Source organism: Amblyomma americanum, chromosome 2 (assembly GCF_052857255.1).
Source record: "Amblyomma americanum isolate KBUSLIRL-KWMA chromosome 2, ASM5285725v1, whole genome shotgun sequence".
NCBI lineage: Eukaryota > Metazoa > Arthropoda > Arachnida > Ixodida > Ixodidae > Amblyomma > Amblyomma americanum.
Window position 1 is genome coordinate 69,107,186 of NC_135498.1, and position 19,973 is coordinate 69,127,158.

The 19,973-nt window shown below is 45.7% G+C and overlaps 1 pseudogene; it reads left to right on the top strand.

The window, feature by feature from the left end:
• Positions 1 to 8,345: 8,345 nt before the first annotated feature.
• LOC144119734 (very long chain fatty acid elongase AAEL008004 pseudogene) lies at positions 8,346 to 9,185 on the top strand (annotated as a pseudogene).
• Positions 9,186 to 19,973: the final 10,788 nt, after the last annotated feature.

Consider the following 19,973-nt stretch of genomic DNA (forward strand, 5'->3'; position numbering starts at 1 on the left):
CATTTCCCGCGTTAAACATTCGCATGGTATATTGATGTCACGGTGGCCCATTAAAAAAATGATTAAGGGTGGAAAGACGAGTGATTTTGCGAAAGCACCAAAACGTCAGACATTTGACTAAGTTTATTGCTGGAATCCAGAATTGAAAACAAAAACGCTGATGTTTGCGCTCCTTTCCCGAGCTATAATGATCAGCAACTCATTATTAGTGCATCGCTGAAAAAGCATAATTAAACTCTCAAGGAAGGGGGCATGTCGTTGTGTCTACATCGCTTTGCCACCACGTAACATTTGGCGCCAGGTGCGGAGGTATTACATTCATCATGGACATGGAGCTGGGGCTTCCTGCGTCTGCTGTGGTCGTCGGCCGTGTTTTCGCGGTCCCCGCCGCCAAGTGTGCCCAGCCTGCTAGAGCAGACGCGACTTCTCCGTTCACCCCAGCACCGTCCTCTGCCTCGACCAGAAGACACCACGAACGGACGACGCCACCTCGATTAGACATTATTACCCCACCGACCTGAGAAGCCACCCACACGTGACGACGCAGCCAACCTGCCCACACCCTCCTGTGCGTCCCGGGACTCGGCCGTCGGCTCCAGGTCACCTATGTTCCAGAAGTTTTGTGACCCAGCGCTCTTCTGATCATCCTCTCATCCACCGTGGCGCCAAGCCCTTTACCTTCTTCCTTTCTCCGGTCAACCATTCATCCCCGCCCATGACCTTGTCCTGCTTTACGTATTTAGCCCTCTTCTAGTTCGTGATGTGGACTGTTTCTGAGTGCCAACGGGACATGTCAGGGACTAGGAGAAGAAGTGGGCTCCGGCAGGAGCACTCGTGCTATGCTCGTAGCAATTGAAGCTTGCCATCATCAATAGCCATGTCGTTTTGTCTTGATGGCCTTCCCGTCACCTAAAAATATGGTTGAAAGCCGACTTTTTCTCACTTTTTATAAATTCACGAAAAGGAAACTGACACGTACCAGGAGTCACGACAATAACATAGGCTTATATGAACTTCTGGTATGCTTCTGTGTTGTCTATAGAAAAATAGCCAGAGTATTACTACAGAGCGAAATGCGGATGCGCTTACTGAAAGTTAAGAACTCGGAATTCTTATTAGTGAACATTTGCGCTCAAGCTGCCATATACTGAGGCCCTTCGCAGAATAGCAGTTTAGTGCCTTCCACAAGAGAAAAGATTCATGTTGCCCACCATACCATCCCGCCGAATGCAACTGCCCGAATAATGTATGGTGCAGAGCGCCATTCTCATTGTTTTCTAAAGTTTCTGTTTCGATCGTTTAACACCACAGCATAGCATTGAAAATGTACCTTGAGATATAAGAGCAGTAACTTGAGAACAACAAGTTACTGCTGTTTCTCCTCTTCCTCGGTCCACTAATTCAGATAATGCTCCAATTATTCATGATGCAGAGATGGTGGATTCGGATACGCGAATCATCAAACGCAGTGGATTCCCCATGTCTAACACTTCTTCTCCACATCCTCAGCCGAAATGAAAGCTTCAGCCGAAATCAATTTTAGGGCAGGCAGTTGCTGCTGCCCGGATTTCTCAACCATAGGGGTGTTAAGAGTTCTCCAGTGGAACTGTCGGTCACTTCTTTCAGCTTCAACGGATTTACTGTACATTATATCTCAACATAATCTAGACATTTATTTTACAAGAAACTTGGCTTGCATCTGAAAAACACTTCCATTCGGAAAACTATTCTTCATTTCGACAGGATCGACAGTCAACAGGAGGAGGCTTTCTCATACTAGTTTCTTCTAAACTTTGTCACAGGTTTAAGATTACTTTATGCAGACAGTTATGAAATTTGCCTACATTCTTTCTAGTAACTGTAAGTACCACATCCCGGTTCTTATTTCTAATCTATTCCCTCATCGCTCACTGTCGGGATAATAACGAGATTGGAAGTTTCGCAAAAGGTGTAAAACTTCGCACTGCCAGCTAAACCGCTCTTACACAACCACCCTCAGGGAAATGCCAAGATTTTGCTTCTTTATAAATTAAGACACTCAACGTAATGCCTTATGCTCTGGTAACGACAACCGCCAGAGGTTACAGGGTAAACTTGGACAAAAGAACGGCAGCTTGCGTCTAGACAGCCGATGGGTTTTATAATAAGGCTAAGATGCATGTCGACTGCGAGAACTGGCTTTTAGGAAAACGTGCCTATATCATGCCACTGCATTTAGGAAGCCGTTGTGAGCACCAACTCAACTTTAGGCAGAAATAATGAATGACAGAGGGATACTGAAGTGCGAGCTCTCAATGCCGAGAAGATGAGAGACCATTGCCAGAATCAGGAAATATGGCGCGCCGGCGGAGCCATGTCACTGGACGCCGGGCCAACTTTAACCACGATGGTGCTTCTCAAGCGTTTCAGCGTTACTTCATCTGCAATCCTTTTTGCTTTACGTATAGTCGGCAAAATGGTTCTAAATGTATACTGTGAATTTCAGTTGAAGCTGAAGTTTTAACAGCCTCGTTAAAAACAAAATTACACGGACGCGGAACTAAGTAGCCAGATAGCGCTGAAATTTGAAGAATTTTTGATGGTTAACCAGCAGATTCTTTTTAAACGAGAACAGCTTCCATCAGCATGTCTTATTCAGCGTAGGCTTCCTGCGTTTCTTTTCTTCCCTGCTCTGCTATCATACATGATACGATTTGAAGGATCGAATTACGTTTCATAATAATGAAGCAGGATTTATTCGCCGTTGTGGTATTTGGGGCATTTTTATGCAAAATATTCTTGAGTAGCCCCAATTATATTATTACCTTTAATTGGTACTAAGAGGAAGTGTTTGTTTAGCCCTTCAGAACTGTTATTGCTTCGAGACTTGTTCCCGCCCTGAGTTAAGGCGCGCTCACACTAGCGGGAAGCTTGCCGCACCGGCACAGCGTCAACGTCGACGCTGCCTCGCAGCTCCTCAGGATGACGCTCACACTGCGCGCGTTTTCTCGCTGCGGTTGTCTTGGAATGTGGAGAGAGGAGGCGCTGAGGGAGGACCCGAACAAGCAGAAAGAGAAGGGGTAGTCACGTGACACCAGAGAAGACTGGAAAGGGCACCCTTTTCTCGCCTCGTCGTCTTGATCGTCTGCTAGCTCCCCTCCCGTCGCCCTTTTTGTCACGAGGATGGCTGGTTCGAACGATGAGCTGTTGGCTACGGTAAACGTACTTATACTTGTTTGTTCGCTGCTTCTGCACCGTCGCTTCTGCACCGTCTCAAGTCGCATGTTCATGCTGGCAAAGAAGCCGCCGCGTGCCCGGCCGGCCGGCCGGCCGGTCGCGCGCAGCCTCCACCTCCGCCGACGGCGTCACTGAACTGGGACCGACGTCACGGTTCACAGTCGGCGCCCATTGGCTGTTCTCGTCAGCGGCACGGGAAAAATAGGTACCGAACCCATCGCTCTGCGGGACGGCACAGCAGGCTGTCCGCGGGAGAAAAAACCGGCTTGCGCGGGATGCGGCACGCGGAAAACGTCCTGCGTTGCGCGTTTTCCCGCTAATGTGAGCGCGCCTTTACACTTCTTGACTGCAGTTAGCAAGAGAGGGTGTGCGTTATTTTCAAGAGTTGAATAATATATATCCTGTGATATTTTTCGAAGTCAATTGACGTCGTTTAGGGAAATGATTAGCTTCTTGAAATGTTTCAAATATGGTTTCATTAGGCCTTACATTTATTTATGAATTTTATAATAACAATTCCATTTCATTTTGGTTATTTCACAGCAAGATTTGCTACTTCACACGTTTATTGAGCTCGCTCTATGAGATTTAGTAGATAGTTACGAGCTAATTTGCAAGCACGTTTTTGCATTTAAAAAGCCTGTAAGCTTCTTAGTTTCGTGCAGTTTCTTAAAAATGCTATACGAGAGCCTTGTCCACACAATAATAAAGTGTAGTTGTGGCGTGAAATTGACTGCCCCAAGAAAATGCGATATCTCGATCATATGCTAGCTTAAGCCTCATAAATAGCACTTCAAAAATATTTTAAATGCGTCTGATGCATTATTGAGATCACTGCCAGCCGAAGACTACAAAGGGTCCGGGGATTCCCGAAATGCCTATCAGTTCTCATCGGCTTAAGCAAGCCGCCACTGAATACGATATTGTAGTTGTTTTTTTGAACTACAAATAAATTCTCGTCAGGTTACGGTGTCACTGAACGAAAAAAAAACTAAACACGCAGGGGTGGTGGTACAGAACGTTGTCGGCGTTTCGTTCACTGTGTTGTAGTTGTAATTCGCAATATTCCTTTCTTCCGTGGAAAAAAGTCCGTCAGCATTTCTTTTTGTCGCCCACCCTTGTGCGTCAGACGTCTTACGTATACAACATTGAATACCTTGAATGTAGACAATTCTATCGGGGACACAATTTAGTGTCTCATTACGCACCTCGGATCACTCGCTCAGTAAAGAAATATATTCCGACAAGCGAAACATGTCAGAAATATAGCGAAAACTTTATTCTAGGCGATTGCACACTTTGTGCGGTTCGATTTATACAGTCATCGTCTGATATCAGGGTACGGAATTTACATCTGTAGATGCGTGTGCAGTTGTACAGTGAGGCAATTCTGGGTCACTGCAAGAAGTGTTCTATTTCTTTCTCCAGTCTCTTTTCTGTATTTTTTAATATAAATCTATAGGAAACAACACTATGAAAAAGACCTTACAAAACACCGGCTGCTCTGACGCCCTCAATATACGAAGGTTACGTGACACATTTGTACTTAACACAGCTAAACTTTACCACGTGTGGATAGGAAATCTCAAGTAGTGAGTGTGTGAGTTCTTTATGGCTTTATTTGCAGTACGTCGGAAATGGTTGAAAGAGACCAACTAGGCTAGCATCAGGCCGTCTAATTAGCAGCTTACTTAAGCTGGGCTAGATGAGACATATTTTCTCCCCTGAAAAACAGGCGAATAATTTTACTCCCGAACAGAAACTGAGCTCGCACCGCTCAGCGGCAAGAAATTAGGGGCCAATTATCTGGGTCACGTTTCCCAGCAGCCACTTGGTACTTTTTCTAACTCCGATGACACGGTGTCCAGCGTCTTTTAAGAATGACTGAGACTGAAATAAGGATCCACGTAAGCTGTTGCAAGGAGGCTATAGACATCCGGGCGTGGGAAGTAGTGCAAGTATGATACAAATACTGTGCAATGCGAGAGACCTAAACAACTGCGTCGACAGACTTCGCAGCGTCAAGTATTTTTCGTCGATCGACCTAAAGAGCGGATATTGGCAGATTGAGGTTGATGAATGAGACCGCGAGAAAACGGCCTTCATCAAGCCCGACGGCCTATATGAATTTATTTTGTTGCCCTTCGGCCTTTGCTCTGTGCCGGAAACGTTTCAGCGCATGATGGATGCTGTCCTGGCTGGCCTCAAATGGTAAACCTGTTTAGTTTACCTTGATGACGTGGTGGTGTTTTCAGAAACATCCGACCAACACCTTGAACGCCTGCGGACCGTGTTGGATGCCCTGCGGTTTGCCGACTTGATACTGAAACCTGAGAAATGCCACTTCGGCTACAAAGAGCTCAAGTTTCTCAGCCATGTTGTGAGCGCCGGACGGCATACGACCCGATCCCGAGAAAACTGCCGCCGTAGCCAAGTTTCTCCGTCCTACCACAAAGAAAACGCTCAAGCGCTTCTTGGGTTTGTGCGCCTACTACAGCCGTTTTATAGTCGACTTCTCCCAGATCGCTGAACCCCTCAGCCGTTTAACGCGTGACGATGCACCGCTCGTCTGGACTGCCGAGCAACAGGCTACTTTCACAGAGCTGCGCCAACGGCTGCACACTACCCGTGTCCTGGCTCACTTCGATGAGGAGGCTGCTACCCAGATACACACCGACGCTAGCAACATCGGACTTGGTGCTGTCCTCGTTCAACATCAACAAGACGTGGAACGTGAGATCGCGTATGCAAGTCGCACACTCTCGCGCACCGAAATCAACTACTACGCCTCGGAAAAGGAGTGCCTCGCTGTCGTCTGGGCCACGATGAAATTTCGGCCTTATATCTATGGTCGCCATTTCAAAGTGGTAACAGACCACCATTCCTTGTGCTGGCTGACCAATCTCCGGGACCGATCAGGCCGCCTCGCACGCTGGAGCCTTTGCCTTAAAGAATTTCATTACACAATTCGCTAAAGAAAGAAAGAGAAAGAAAAAGACGAATTGAAACAATGAGCAGAGGGACCTTCTTCCACAAATAGGACTCCAGGGAGAGATCCCGAATCTATTGCCACGTGCCTAACGCGCCGCGCGGCACGTTTCCGGCCACCTTGGTGTTACACGCACCTTATGCCGAATCCGGCAGAATTACCACTGGCCCCAGCTCACTTCAAGCATCAAGCGTTATGTCCGGACATGCCGGCAATGGCAGCGGCAAAAAAAACCGGCACTCAAGCCTCCCTCACTGCTTCAATGCATCAAGCCGCCACAAATACCATTCGACAAAGTCGGCATGGACCTTGTGGGGCCATACTTGCCCACTTCTTTATGCACGACATCGTGCTTAGACACGGCGCCCCATCGACCATCATTACTGACCGGGGCAAGGCGTCTACGGCCCGGCTCTTACGTGACGTTTTAACGCTTAGCCATGCAGCTCATCGACCAACAGCAGTATATCATCCCCAAACAATTGGTCTAACGGAATGGCTCAACAAAACATTAGCGGACATGATCTCGATGCACGTTGATGTTGAAAATAAAACGTGGGACGAGATCTTGCCGTACGTCACCTTCGCATATAATACAGCGACGCAGGAAACCGCCCAGTTTACACCCTTCCGTCTCGTCTATGGCAGGGAGGTCCGCATGGTGTTGGACGCGACGCTCCACGCTTATTCGAAACGACGACTAAGCGATGGTTGGCTCTCGAGGCGCTCTGGCTCTGTGACCTGGACCCTGGCTCTCTAATTAAAAGCTCCCAGTCTTGGGTTCTCCCCGACGCCTACCTGCACGGCTCTTCACGTCGTGACAACATGCTCGCAGTGCCGCGCTGCTACTATACATCACGACAGGCGATGGCGTTCGGAAACGACGCCGCTTTATCCGAAATCGTACTGTTCCTGCAAGTACGACGCGGCTCGGAGGCGAAAGGTGTCTGCGGCAGGTGCTTCGCTACAGAGAAACACAGAATCATTACTGTTCTTTTTACCGTGCTTTTGCGCTCTGTTTCTGCCTCTTGGTTAAGAAAGATAGTCGCAAAAGGCTCATGTTTTTTACTGCGCTACTAGTGTAGTCCTCTTTCGGAGAAAACTCTTGCTTCGTCCGTCTGTACGTCCGTATTTACGTAGGTTGGTCCGTCCGTCCGCTTTCTGTCTGCATATTTTTGCTCCTCCCGCTTAGGCTGTTTTAAGGCCTGCACAAATATTCAGATAAAAAAAAACATATATAAAGACGCACTGAAGGCGGTCAATGTAAAAGTGAAATGTGCGCGTACAACTAATGTTGCTCTCGCAGAATTGCCGTCCTCCAGAAGCTGACACAGCAGCGGAGTAATAATAAATTCGAAGAGGCAGACCAAAACCTACTTGTATAAGAGCCGGATCAAAGCAATGACCCTGATTACGTAAGCAATAATGAAAGGATTACCTAACTGTGGCTAGATTTAACCTCAGATTATTGTCGGCTGTGCTTAGACATGCGGTGCCTAAAATCTATGGGGGAAAAAGCAAGCGTTAAAAAAAAACAAGTGCAAACAAGTGCAAAATTGGAACAAGTCCGTGATCTATTTCAAAATGACGTGTTCTACATAGACGCAATAATGAACGCGCCGTTGCGTGCATTTTCTGGCATCATGACCTGACCCCACACAGGTCACCCTGTTTCAGGTCTATATGTGGAACGCAGAGTGTGCTTGAATGCATAGACGCAGTTTTTTGTGTCGCAGAAACATGTGCTATAGAAACGGAAGCAAACCCCCTGCTGCAACTGCCTTCACGCGTTTTCATACAACATGACATATTCTGCGGTAAACTGCACCGCTAAACCGAATTTTGGAGAGAGCCCATGTGTGGCTCCTGCAATGCGCTATGACGGTCTTATCTCTCAGCCATTGCAGCATTACGAGCTGGCAACAAGAATGCAGGAACAGAATGAAGTGAGCAATAACTGAAGGCGAACTTACCTCCTTCGCGGCCTTTAGCCTTCACTGTCCTTAGGCAGAGACAATCAAATAGTTGACTTCGTGGCTGAAGTGAAATGTATTGTCTGCGAGGAAACTAAAAAATCGCTGCACTGTGGACGCACTGGGTGAGGCAGGAAGTTGCGGCGGACAGAAACCGGAGACTTATTATGGCCGCCTTGAAGAAAGTTTCTGAGGTCTACAGCGGAGAGGAATTCGCCCTCGTAAGAGATCCACGGACCGCGGACTGGTCGTTCCCCGGAAATTGGCAGCTCATAACGCTTCTGCTAGTCGGCTACGTGTACGTTGTCAAGATCGCTGGCCCAAGCTTTATGAAGAATCGGAAGCCATACGACGTCATCAAACCGCTCATCGCGCTCTACAACCTCTTCATGGTGGCGTGTAGTGCCTACTTCGCTGCTGCCTTCACATCGACAGCGTACATTCGAAATTCCTACAGCCTTCTCTGCCAAGGGATCGACTTCGACGCCAGAGACGAAGGCACCATGGCCCTTTTGAATCTGTACTGGTGGTTCGTCATTCAGAGGATAGCCGATTTTCTGGATACCCTTTTCTTCGTACTGCGCAAGAAGGACTCACACGTGTCCTTTCTGCATGTGGTGCACCACGCAATAGTGGTTTTCACCGGATGGTTTGGACTCACCTACGGACCAGATGGCCAGTCAGCTCTAGTTGTGGTCGTCAACTGCTGCGTACACGTGATAATGTACAGCTACTACTTCCTGAGCCTCCTGGGCCCGGCATACCAGAAGTACTTGTGGTGGAAGCGGTACCTCACGCAACTACAGCTGGCGCAGTTTTTCTTCCTCTTTCTGCATGCCTGTCTGCCGCTTTTTCTGCATTGTGGTTACCCGAGGTCGCATACTTACATCACGCTTTCTACGGCTGTGCTTTTTTTCAGCCTCTTCACGCTCTTTTACATAGACAGTTACCGGAGCAAAAAGAGGCGTCTTAGCACCAAGTGTGACATTCGCACAAAGCTGCACTAAGCTTCGCGATGAAAAGGGAATACTTTTCAGGGTATTACGCAGTGCTTAAATTCATTCACCACGAAATTTGTACGTCTCTAAAGTCAAATAAAACATCCTTTTTGGACAACTTTATGTATTCTGATCAGGAGTGCTTTGTTGCGATTGTATGCTTTTTGAAAGAGAGCGGCAGTATTTATATTGTCGAAGATGGTGGTCTGTCTGGCACTTCTTCTTTGCTCAGTTTACAATGAGGAATGGTGAATATTTATATGCAGGCTGAAAATACCGAACTTTTCAGTTGAGCCCATCTGAAGGTAAAAAAAATCTTAAACCAGTTGAGGGAGTAAAACTAAGCTTGTACTGCTGGCGATTGCAAGAGGCGCCCCTTTTCGCTTTCGTAACAGAACTTACGAAAAAAGGAAAGCTTAATTTTTAAGCACATCCCCAATAAATATTGGTACATAATGTGCATCAGTTTGTAGAACAAACAAAACTGACCCAAGGCCTGTACTACTGTTCTTGCCGCTCTTTCCATTTTACATGACCTCGAGCTCGAACATCTTCGACGTTCTAAGATCAATTGATATTTGCTAAGGTCGGGTTTGCTGTGCTGACATCCAAAACAAAACCGCAGCCAGCAGAGAAGGACGAAAGCCGGCATTTTCACGCGATTTTGGTGGGCCTCTCGCAGAGCTTGGTTCAGTACACAGAAAATACTTTTGCAATAACGGCCCCACAACCAACACTACATTATTTTCAGTTTCTTACGCCCTCGAGGAAACCACACACAGTACGGCTGTCTTGTCCTCATGGACGGCATTAGTTGTCATACTCCGAATCTTCATGAATTCAGAGCCCTCCTCGAAATTGTAGAGATAAATGTGCCGAGGGGGGTTTGCTTTTGGGAAATGCTGTGCATCTGGTTATGCATTTCTCAGTGACAAAAACTGCTGTCGTCACAACTACGAAAGTTGGGAGTTTTATTGATGCTATCCTAGCTGAAAAACCTGACTTAGAAGACAGTCTCATCGGCTATTTAATTATCACAAAGACAGAACCATAACGCCTCTTGATGCACAAGACAACTCGAACCCGTTTGAACTTCTCTTAGATCCGCTTCTGTGCCGCGTTTAAGAAAGTCCTGCCACAGCGTGCCTGCCTATTAACTCCTCCGCGTTGGCACCCTGTTTCAAGTTTTTTTTTTTATCGAGGGTGTGAAATATGCGTGCGCCGGATTCAGGGCAGGAGCGCCTCTGACCCCGTCTGTTTGTCATCGGTGACTTCATGAACAGTCGTGAACGGCTGAGGCATGTCAGCCTATCATGTGGCGCTTCATCAGGCGTTTGTTAAATGTGACACTTACTGTGGATGGCTCCCGCTTTGGCTTAAAGAATTAAATTTCAACGTTATGCTTTAATAAATGTAAATCTTTGTATGTGTGCGGTGAGAAAAATACAGAATGCATAAAACGGTCTATCCGTTCGACTAGTTTGTCATAGCGAAGATTTTTGAAAAAAAGTAGACCTCCAAAAAGAGCTGCTGCGGCAGGATTCAAGGAGGAGTTAAATTCGTATAGACACAACATCTGGGTGCACGTTTTCTTTTCTGGTATCATACGTAAGAAATAATTGTACATGGACTATCACGTGTATTCTCCTACGACTAATAAATAATTTATAATTGAATTTATTTCTGATGCTCCTTCGGTTTCAACAGCCGAATGATGCCTGTTATTACAGTGTGTGCTTACAGGTCAGGTGAGGTATAAAAACAGAAATAATTTCGACGCTCCGTAGTTTTAATTCACTACAATGCTAAAGCCAACCTGCCTCAAGAACAGGAGTGACAATGAATTAGTAGCAGCGATTCTATTGCAGTTTTTTCATGCCTCACGTGACCCATAGGCACACTTTGACATCCAGTCATCGTTCGGCTGTTGAAATCAAATCCGAAGTAGCATAACAAAAAAATTCGATTCTAATTTTTTTAGCGGTCCCAGGCGAATACAACGTGGTGATCCATGCATAGTAGTTTCTTCCGCATCATTTTAGCGAACACAACATGCCATCAGAATTAGATGTCTATGTCTGTACTCCTTTAATCACGTACGTGGTATTCTGAAATGATGATGATTATAATGATGACGTAGGTGGTGGTGCATCTTTATGGCAGAAGAGCGTCTGTGGCAAACAGAGCCATGGCACTATGCGACGGAATGCGCTAAAAGCGACACACACACACACACACACACACACACACACACACACACACACACACACACACACACACACACACACACACACACACACACACACACACACACACACACACACACACACACACACACACACACACGCACGCGCACGCACACGCGCACGCACGCGCACACACGCGCGCACGCACGCGCACACACGCGCGCACACACGCGCACGCGCACACGCACGCGCGCACACACGCGCACACGCACGCGCACACGCACGCGCGCACACACGCACGCACACACGCACGCGCGCACGCACGCGCGCACACACGCGCGCGCACACGCACGCACACACACACACACACACACACACACACACACACACACACACACACACACACACACACACACACACACACACACACACACACACACACACACACACACACACACACACACACACACACACACACACACACACACACACACACACACACACACACACACACACACACACACACACACACACACACACACACACACACACACACACACACACACACACACACACACACACACACACACACACACACACACACACACACACACACACACACACACACACACACACACACACACACACACACACACACACACACACACACACACACACACACACACACACACACACACACACACACACACACACACACACACACACACACACACACACACACACACACACACACACACACACACACACACACACACACACACACACACACACACACACACACACACACACACACACACACACACACACAAACACGCGCGCGCGCGCGCGCGTGTGCGTGCACACGTGCGTGCGTGCGCGTGCACACGCGGTCAATTCGGTGTTATGAAAAGGGAAGAACACGAGAGAAAAGCCACTGACGCCATTCGAAAGAATATCGACGAATTGTGTTTGGATGAAATGATCTGAAGAAAATGGATTTAGAAAAGCTCTCGAACACGGTCAAAGGAAGCAAGGGGCCCACACTGTGGCCATTCTTTTCGGTCAAAACTCACAAAGAAGACAACCTCTTCACGATGATCGTTGAGGACAAGAACACATGGCAAAGTCGTGTTGCGAGATACTTGCAGGTCCAACTGTCTAAGCTGACTTGTGATGACCCATACATGGTGCAAGGATAAGAGAAGGTCATCAGCTTCTTGAAGAAAGGGACACCGGTGACGTGCTTGTCTGTGGACGTTAAAGAGATGTTTTATTAAATTCCTCAAGACGGTGCCATTTCTGCAGTCGAGGAGAGTATTGACAGCTACGGAGCTACGAAGTTTCAGAATGAATGTGAGACGAGCGTCAGTGGGTTCCTTGAACTGCTCTGGGTATACCCAAGATCACTGTGCGTGCACTATGAAGGAAAAGTGTACGCACAACGAGGCGGCATATGCATTGGTTCGCGTCTGGATCCTGCACTTTCGAAACTGTACATGGAAAAGGGGGATCGCACCCTCAAACCAGAGCTTGAAGCCAGGAACGTGTTGGCATGCTTCCGCTATGTAGACGATTTCTTGCTGTGTTTTAGTGCGGGAAAAGCAGGCGCGGTTGACGCGGAGGCGATGGTTACGCTTTTTAAACGCGTATTCGATGGCCTTGATTTCACGTATGAACTACCTGAAAAAGCGATGGTAAGATTCCTTGATCTACAAGTACAGGAAACCCCTGTACATAGTTGCTGGTGGTATCATACAAAAAGTGAAAAAAGCATAATGAGATATGATTCCAGCCAGTACAGGCTTGTCAAAAGGACTGTTGCCCAATCGTGTATGATGCAGAGCCTTACGAAGTCTTGCGATCACAAAATGAATGAGAGCATCAGCATGAAAATTAGTCGACGGACCGATAGTGGGTTCCCTGACAACATGATCGTGTCAGTGGCCGAAAAAGTGCTAAAATACCTGACGAGGAAAGGAATGAAGTCAAGAGCAGAAGAATAGAGAAGGATTGGTTTCCATACCGTATATTCATAAGGCATCGCACGGATTGAAGAAAGTGGCCAACAAACACCAAGTGAAAGTTGTATTTACTGCACCAAAAAAGCTGATAAGCCTCTGCAACAAGGTGAATGCGATAGGAAAGAGTGAAAAGCGCAAGGAATGTGACCTTGCCCATAGGGAAAGGTTCGTACCATGCCAGAAAGACATCATCTATAAGATACCAATATCATGAGGAATACAATACATTGGGCAATCGGGTAGATGTGTTTACAGGAGACTTCTAGAGCATAATAATGACTTCGAAGAAATTAACCACCCCGAGAATCTAGCGCAACATTGCAGCAGGTGTAAGAAGAAATGCGAACCAATTTTCCTCAGGACCACAATAGTAGGTAAATAGAAAGAAAGGATTGAAAGTGAGATAGTCGAGGCGTTTTTTATCGAAAAGGCTGAAAATGAAACGTGTGTAAGCATTCCTTCTATTGCACTTACACAAACCGAAATTAACATGATAAGTGCAGATGCTGTGTCGTGGTGATGGTAACGTGTTTGATGGCGGGAAGGTTGCATTTTTCAAAAAACTGACGTTGCGTATATAAGCGCATCTTCCGTAAGGAATAAACAGTTGTTAGTTTGCGCTTGTGTCGTGTTTGTGTGTGTGTTGTCTTCTTGTGCCGCTTTTAGCGCATTCCTTCGCATAATCATCAACCAACTGGCCCCGGTAAAAGCTTTGCTACCGCGGCACTAGGTATTTTTCTTCTACTCAAGGTGGGGCCAAACCAATTTCTCAAGCATTTAACCCTTAATAAGCCGAGAACTAGTCCAGGGGAAAACTGTTACCCATTTTTTCACCTGTGGGTACCCGTCAGCACTGGCGATCAAACTCCGCACTTCCCGCATGCGAGGTGGATGCTCAAACCACTAGGCCACCACTACGGTATTGCCATCCTGAGCAGTTTTTAGTTCTCGTGTACCGTTATCTGGAACCGATGCTTATAAATTTACTAAAAAAGGACAAAAAATGTGCATATTAGATGGCCAATAGCATCTGGTGTAAAGAACAAAACGCAAGCAGATTTGGCTGGTGGCATGAGTGGCACATGGTGCAGTGTGATGCATTTCAGCCTTCTAGTACGGCATCCAAGGAAAGCCTACTTGTTTGCTGTTTTTGAAGCTGCTGCATAAATCACACTTCCGAGTACCGCTACTCTGGGTCGTTCTGTCCGTGTTTCATCTTCCCTTCGCGCTATATTTTTTAATGATTTTGTAAGGCGCATAGGTTTCGCTATCTGGAAAATTTCTCTGAGCTGCATTTTTAAGTTAGGTAGTATTCCCTGCTCTAATTTCACAGTAACCAAAGAAACATGGTCCCCTTCATGAAGCAAAGCACGTTTTATTTCTAAAAGCGAACTTGCAACAACGAACACGGCAGAACAAAATTCGTAATATGGCACGCGCACACCAGTATAGCAATGGTGTGGATGCGCTCATATTACTGCTGCGCCGCAAGCCTGATGCGATTAGCGCTCCATCGAGCATAACAATGTGAACCCGTTCTAAGCCATCAAGCGCGTCTTAAGCCCTGTTTGCGGCATTGCATTGTATTAAGCTTAAAAAAGCATGCCATCGAGCACACTCGCTCAGTAGAGATAACGCAGAGCGTACGGTATTTCACAACGCTTCCAGCTTCGGCTGTCCTTTGCAGCCAGCTCCTGTGGAACGGATTATTTATAGCATATGGCACTGAGTATTTTGGCGCGCAGAATACCCTGATAATGATGCTGTAGGGCCGCAGATAAGACAAATAAGAAAAATCTGAGCAGTACTTCTGGGGCGCCAAGGTTTGATGAAAAAGACAGCTTGAGTAGACTGGGCTTTTTGAATAACACTCACTCTGTCGAAGCTAGACTACTGTCATTGTTCCGTAATAGGCTTAGCACTTCAAGAAATCTTTAATTAAAGGGTTAACGTCCCGAAGCGACCCATGGGCTATAAGGTACACCGCAATGGACGCCTACTGATTAATTTAGACCACCTGGAGCTCTTTACGTACATTTAGTTCGCACCTTATGCAGGCGTTTTCGTATTTCTCCTGCATTGAAATCCGGCCTCCGCTGCCGTGATCGGACCTGCGACTTTGGAATCAGCAGCCGAACACAGAAGCCATTGAGCTACAGCTTCGGTGTGCATCAAGAAAAACCGGCTTGATTGCTCTGGAACGGGTTCAAGACTACGCCTAACGCGAAGGTAAAAATACCCTTATGCCAGGACATGGTCTCAAACCCAGGCAGTTATTTTTGTTCCCTTCCAAACAGTTTGCCAATACAAGTGCAAAACAAATTGAGTCTGTTACTTTTGGGCTGCCTTCAAGTGAAACAACCACCCAACACAACCCACAACACTGATTACATCTTGCTTCTCTCCTGTGGACACAATGAAGTTTAGAGAAAGTGGTGCGTGACGCAATATAACGACCTGCCACCCGATGCCAAGACATTCTACTACTGCCCTGCTGTGGTAGACCTGACGCCGTTATCACTCTTCACAGTGGCGAAGGATTTAAAGAATGTCGCTCACAATTCGTGCATGCATGCAAAACTTTGATACCTGCTTCATAAAAAATGCCTGCTTTGCAGAGCGGGCTGGTTTTGCGTTGCCTATTACTGCGGTAACCGTATCCATAGATATCTCAGTAATTACAACTTAATAAGGTGGCATCTCTGGCATTTTACTATAAACTATTCAACAACAGCATTGCGGGACTCACGTGAGCCTGCAATGGTCCATTATAAGCGCTGCACATAGTGTATATGCATGCAGGTGTGTGCAATATTATTAAATTTAAAAATTCCTTCAATGCTTTTTTCCTGGCTATATATTCTCTTTCTAACCGTAATTACCGCAGTTTTCCTCCTTCAGCTCTTGATGCCATTTGGATACATCTGCTTAGCTTCTTATGTATGTCGTTTTAGCTTCTAACCTACTTTCCTTACCTGCCTCACTGTTGCTCTCAACGCTTTCTGCTGTGAGAGCAGGACTTCCCTCAAGTATTTGGCTGCTGTGTAATGTAACTAAAGGAACGGGTCACAACTTGCAACCACGCTTTACAGTGCATCAGGAGAGCGTTCTTGCCAAAAAAAGGTTTACAGCAATCTTTTTTGCAGATTACTGTGTTTCAAAGGTAATCCCTGAATAGGCAAACATGGCCGTAATAAAGCGCACCAGGCGACTCTATGTGAACATATTTCAGGCCACCAATTTTGAGCTTCTGCGTCGTTCGAAAGCACAAGACTACGAGTAATTTCATGATCGAGGGTCGGGTAGGCACAAGACCCAAAAAACTGCAATTGCGTCAGCAGTGCGCCTAAGATTCATTATTTTTTAAAAAAAGATTGCTGTTTTTAAAAATTCTCTTAAGGATTTTCTTTCTCATGTTCAACGCAAAAGTGCGCTTTTGAACAATGAAGTTGGAGGAAAAGTGGCACTTAGAAAAGAATTCAGATGCTATACATAGCTTCTTCAGTTAACAGTTTCAGTTACGCAGTTGCTTAGGTCACTCGCATTGCACAGTATTTGTATCATACTTGCACTACTTCCCTCCCCCGGATGTCTATAGACTTCTTGCAACAGCTTACGCGGATCCTTATTTCAGTCTCAGTTATTCTTAAAAGACGCTGTGCACCGTGTCATCGGAGTTAGAAAAAGTATCAAGTGGCTGCTGGGAAACGCGACCCAGATAATTGGCCCCTAATTTTTTGCCGCTCAGCGGTCCGTGCTCAGTTTCTGTTCGGGAGTGAAATTATTCGCCTGTTTTTCGGGGGAGAAAATATGTCTCATCAGCCGAGCTTACGTAAGCTGCTAATTCGACGACCTGGTGCTAGCCTAGTTGGTGTCTTTCCCACCATTTCCGAAGTACTGCAAATAAAGCCATAAAGAACTCACACACTCCCTACTTGCGGTTTTCATATCCACACGTGCTAAACTTGCAGTGACCCAGAATTGCCTCACTTTACAACTGCACAAGCATCTACAAATACAAACTCCGTACCGTGATATCAGACAATGACTGATTAAATCTAAGCGCACATAGTGTGCAATCGCCTAGAATAAAGTTTTCGATATATTTCTGACATGTTTCGCTTGTCGGAATATATTTCTTTACTGACCTAGCGATTCGAAGGGCGTAATTAGACACTAAAATTGGTCACCGATAGAAAAGTCTACATTCAAGGGATTCAAGGTTGTATACGTAAGACGTCTGATACACAAGGGTGGGTGACAAAAGGAAATGCTGACGGACTTTCTTCCACGGAAGAAAGGAATATTGCCAACTACAACTGCAACACAGTGAACGAAACGCCGACAAAGTTCTGTACCGCCACCCTTGCATGTTTTTTTTTCGTTCAGTGACACCGTACCCGGACTAGAATTTATTGTAGTTGAAAAAAACTACTTCAATATCGTATCCAGTGGCGGCTTGCTTAAGCCGATGAGAACTGATAGGTATTTCAGGAATCCGCGGACCCTTTGTAGTCTGCGGCTGGCAGTGATCTCAATAATGCATCAGACGCATTTAAAATATTATTTTTTGAAGTGCTATTTATGAGGCTTAAGCTAGCATATTATCGGGATATCGTAGTTTCTTGGTGAAGTCAATTACACGCCACAACTACACTTTATTATTGTGTGGACAAGGCTCTCGTATTTCATTTTTAAGAAAATGTCCGAAACTGAGAAGCTTACAGGCTTTCTAAATATATAAACGTGCTTGCAAATTAGCTCGTAAATATCTATAAATCTCACAGAGCGAGCTCAATAAACGTGTTAAGTAGCAAATCTTGCTGTGAAATAAACAAAATGAAAGGGAATTGTAATTGTAGAATTCATTATAAATGAAACTATCTTTAAAACATTTCGAGAAGCTAATCATTTCCCTAAACGACGTCAATTGAGTTCGAAAACTATCACAGGATATATATTATTCAAGTCTTGAAGATAACGCTCACCCTCTCTTGTTAACTGCAGTCAAGAAGTGTAACTCAGCGCGGGAACAAGTCTCGAAGCAATAACAGATTTGAAGGGCTAAACAAACATTCCTCTTAGTACCAAGTAAAGGTAATAATAAAATTGGGGCTACTCAAGAATATTTTGTATAAAAATGCCCCAAATACCACAACGGCGAATAAATCCTGCTTCATTATTATGCAAGGTAATTCGATCCTTCAAGTCCTATCATGCATGATAGCAGAGCAGGGAAGAAAAGAAACGAGGGAAGCCTACGCTGAATGAGACATGCTGGTAGAAGCTGTTCTCGTTTAAAAAGAATCTGCTGGTTAACCACCAAAATTTCTTCAAATTTCAGCGCTATCTGGCCCCTTAGTTCCACCTCCATGTAATTTTGTTTCTAACGAGGCTGTTAAAACTTCAGCTTCAACTGAAATTCACAGTATACATTTAGAACCATTTTGCCGACTATACGTAAAGCAGAACGGATTGCAGATGAAGTAAAGCTGAAACGCTTGAGAAGCACCATCGTGGTTAACGTTGGCCCTGCGTCCAGTGAAATGGCTCCGCCAGCGCGCCGTATTTCCTGGTTCTGGCAATGGTCTCTCATCTTCTCGGCATCGACAGCTCGCACTTTAGTATCCCTCAGACATTCATGATTTCTGCCTAAATTTGAGTTGGTGTTCACAAAGGTTACCTATATGCGGTGGCATGAATGCACGTTTTCTTAAAAGCCAGTTTTCGCAATCAACAGCCATCTTGACCTTGTTGATACAAAACCAATCGGCTGTGTAGGCACAAGCTGTCGGTCTTTTGTCCAAGTTTACCCGGTAACCTCTGACAGTTGTAATTACCAGAGCTTAAGTCATTACGTTGAGTGTCTTAATTTATAAAAATAGCAAAAACTTTGGCATTTCCTTAAGGGTGGTTGTGTAAGAGCGGTTTCGCTGGCAGTGCGAAGTTTGACACCTTTTGCGAAGCTTCCTATCTCGTTATTTCCCAAAAGTGAGCGACGAGGGAATAGTTTAGAGTTAGGAACCGGGATGTGGTACTTACTGTCACTAGAAAGAATGTAGGCGAGTTTCATAACAGTCTGCGTAAAGTAATCTTAAGCCTGTGACAAAGTTTAGAAGCAACTAGTATGAGTAAGGCTCCTCCTCTTGACTGTCGATCTTGACGAAATGAAGAATAGTTTTGCAAACGGAAGTGTTTTTCAGATGTAAGCCAAGTTTCTTGTAAAATAATTGTCTAGATTATGTTGAGATATAAGATACAGTGAGTCTGTTGAAGCTTAAAGAAGTGACTGACAATTCCACTGGAGAACTCTTAACACCCCTATGGCTGAGAAATCCGGGCAGCAGCAACTGCCTGCCCTAAAATTGATTTCGGCTGAAGCTTTGATTTCGGCATAGGATGTGGAGAAGAAGGGTTAGACATGGGGAATCCACTGCGTTTGAGGATTCGCGTATCCGAATCCACCATCTCTGCATCATGAATAATCGGAGCATTATCTGAATTAGTGGACCGAAGAAGTGGAGAAACAGCAGTAACTTGTTGTTCTCAAGTTACTGCTCTCATATCTCAAAGTACATTTTCAATGCTAT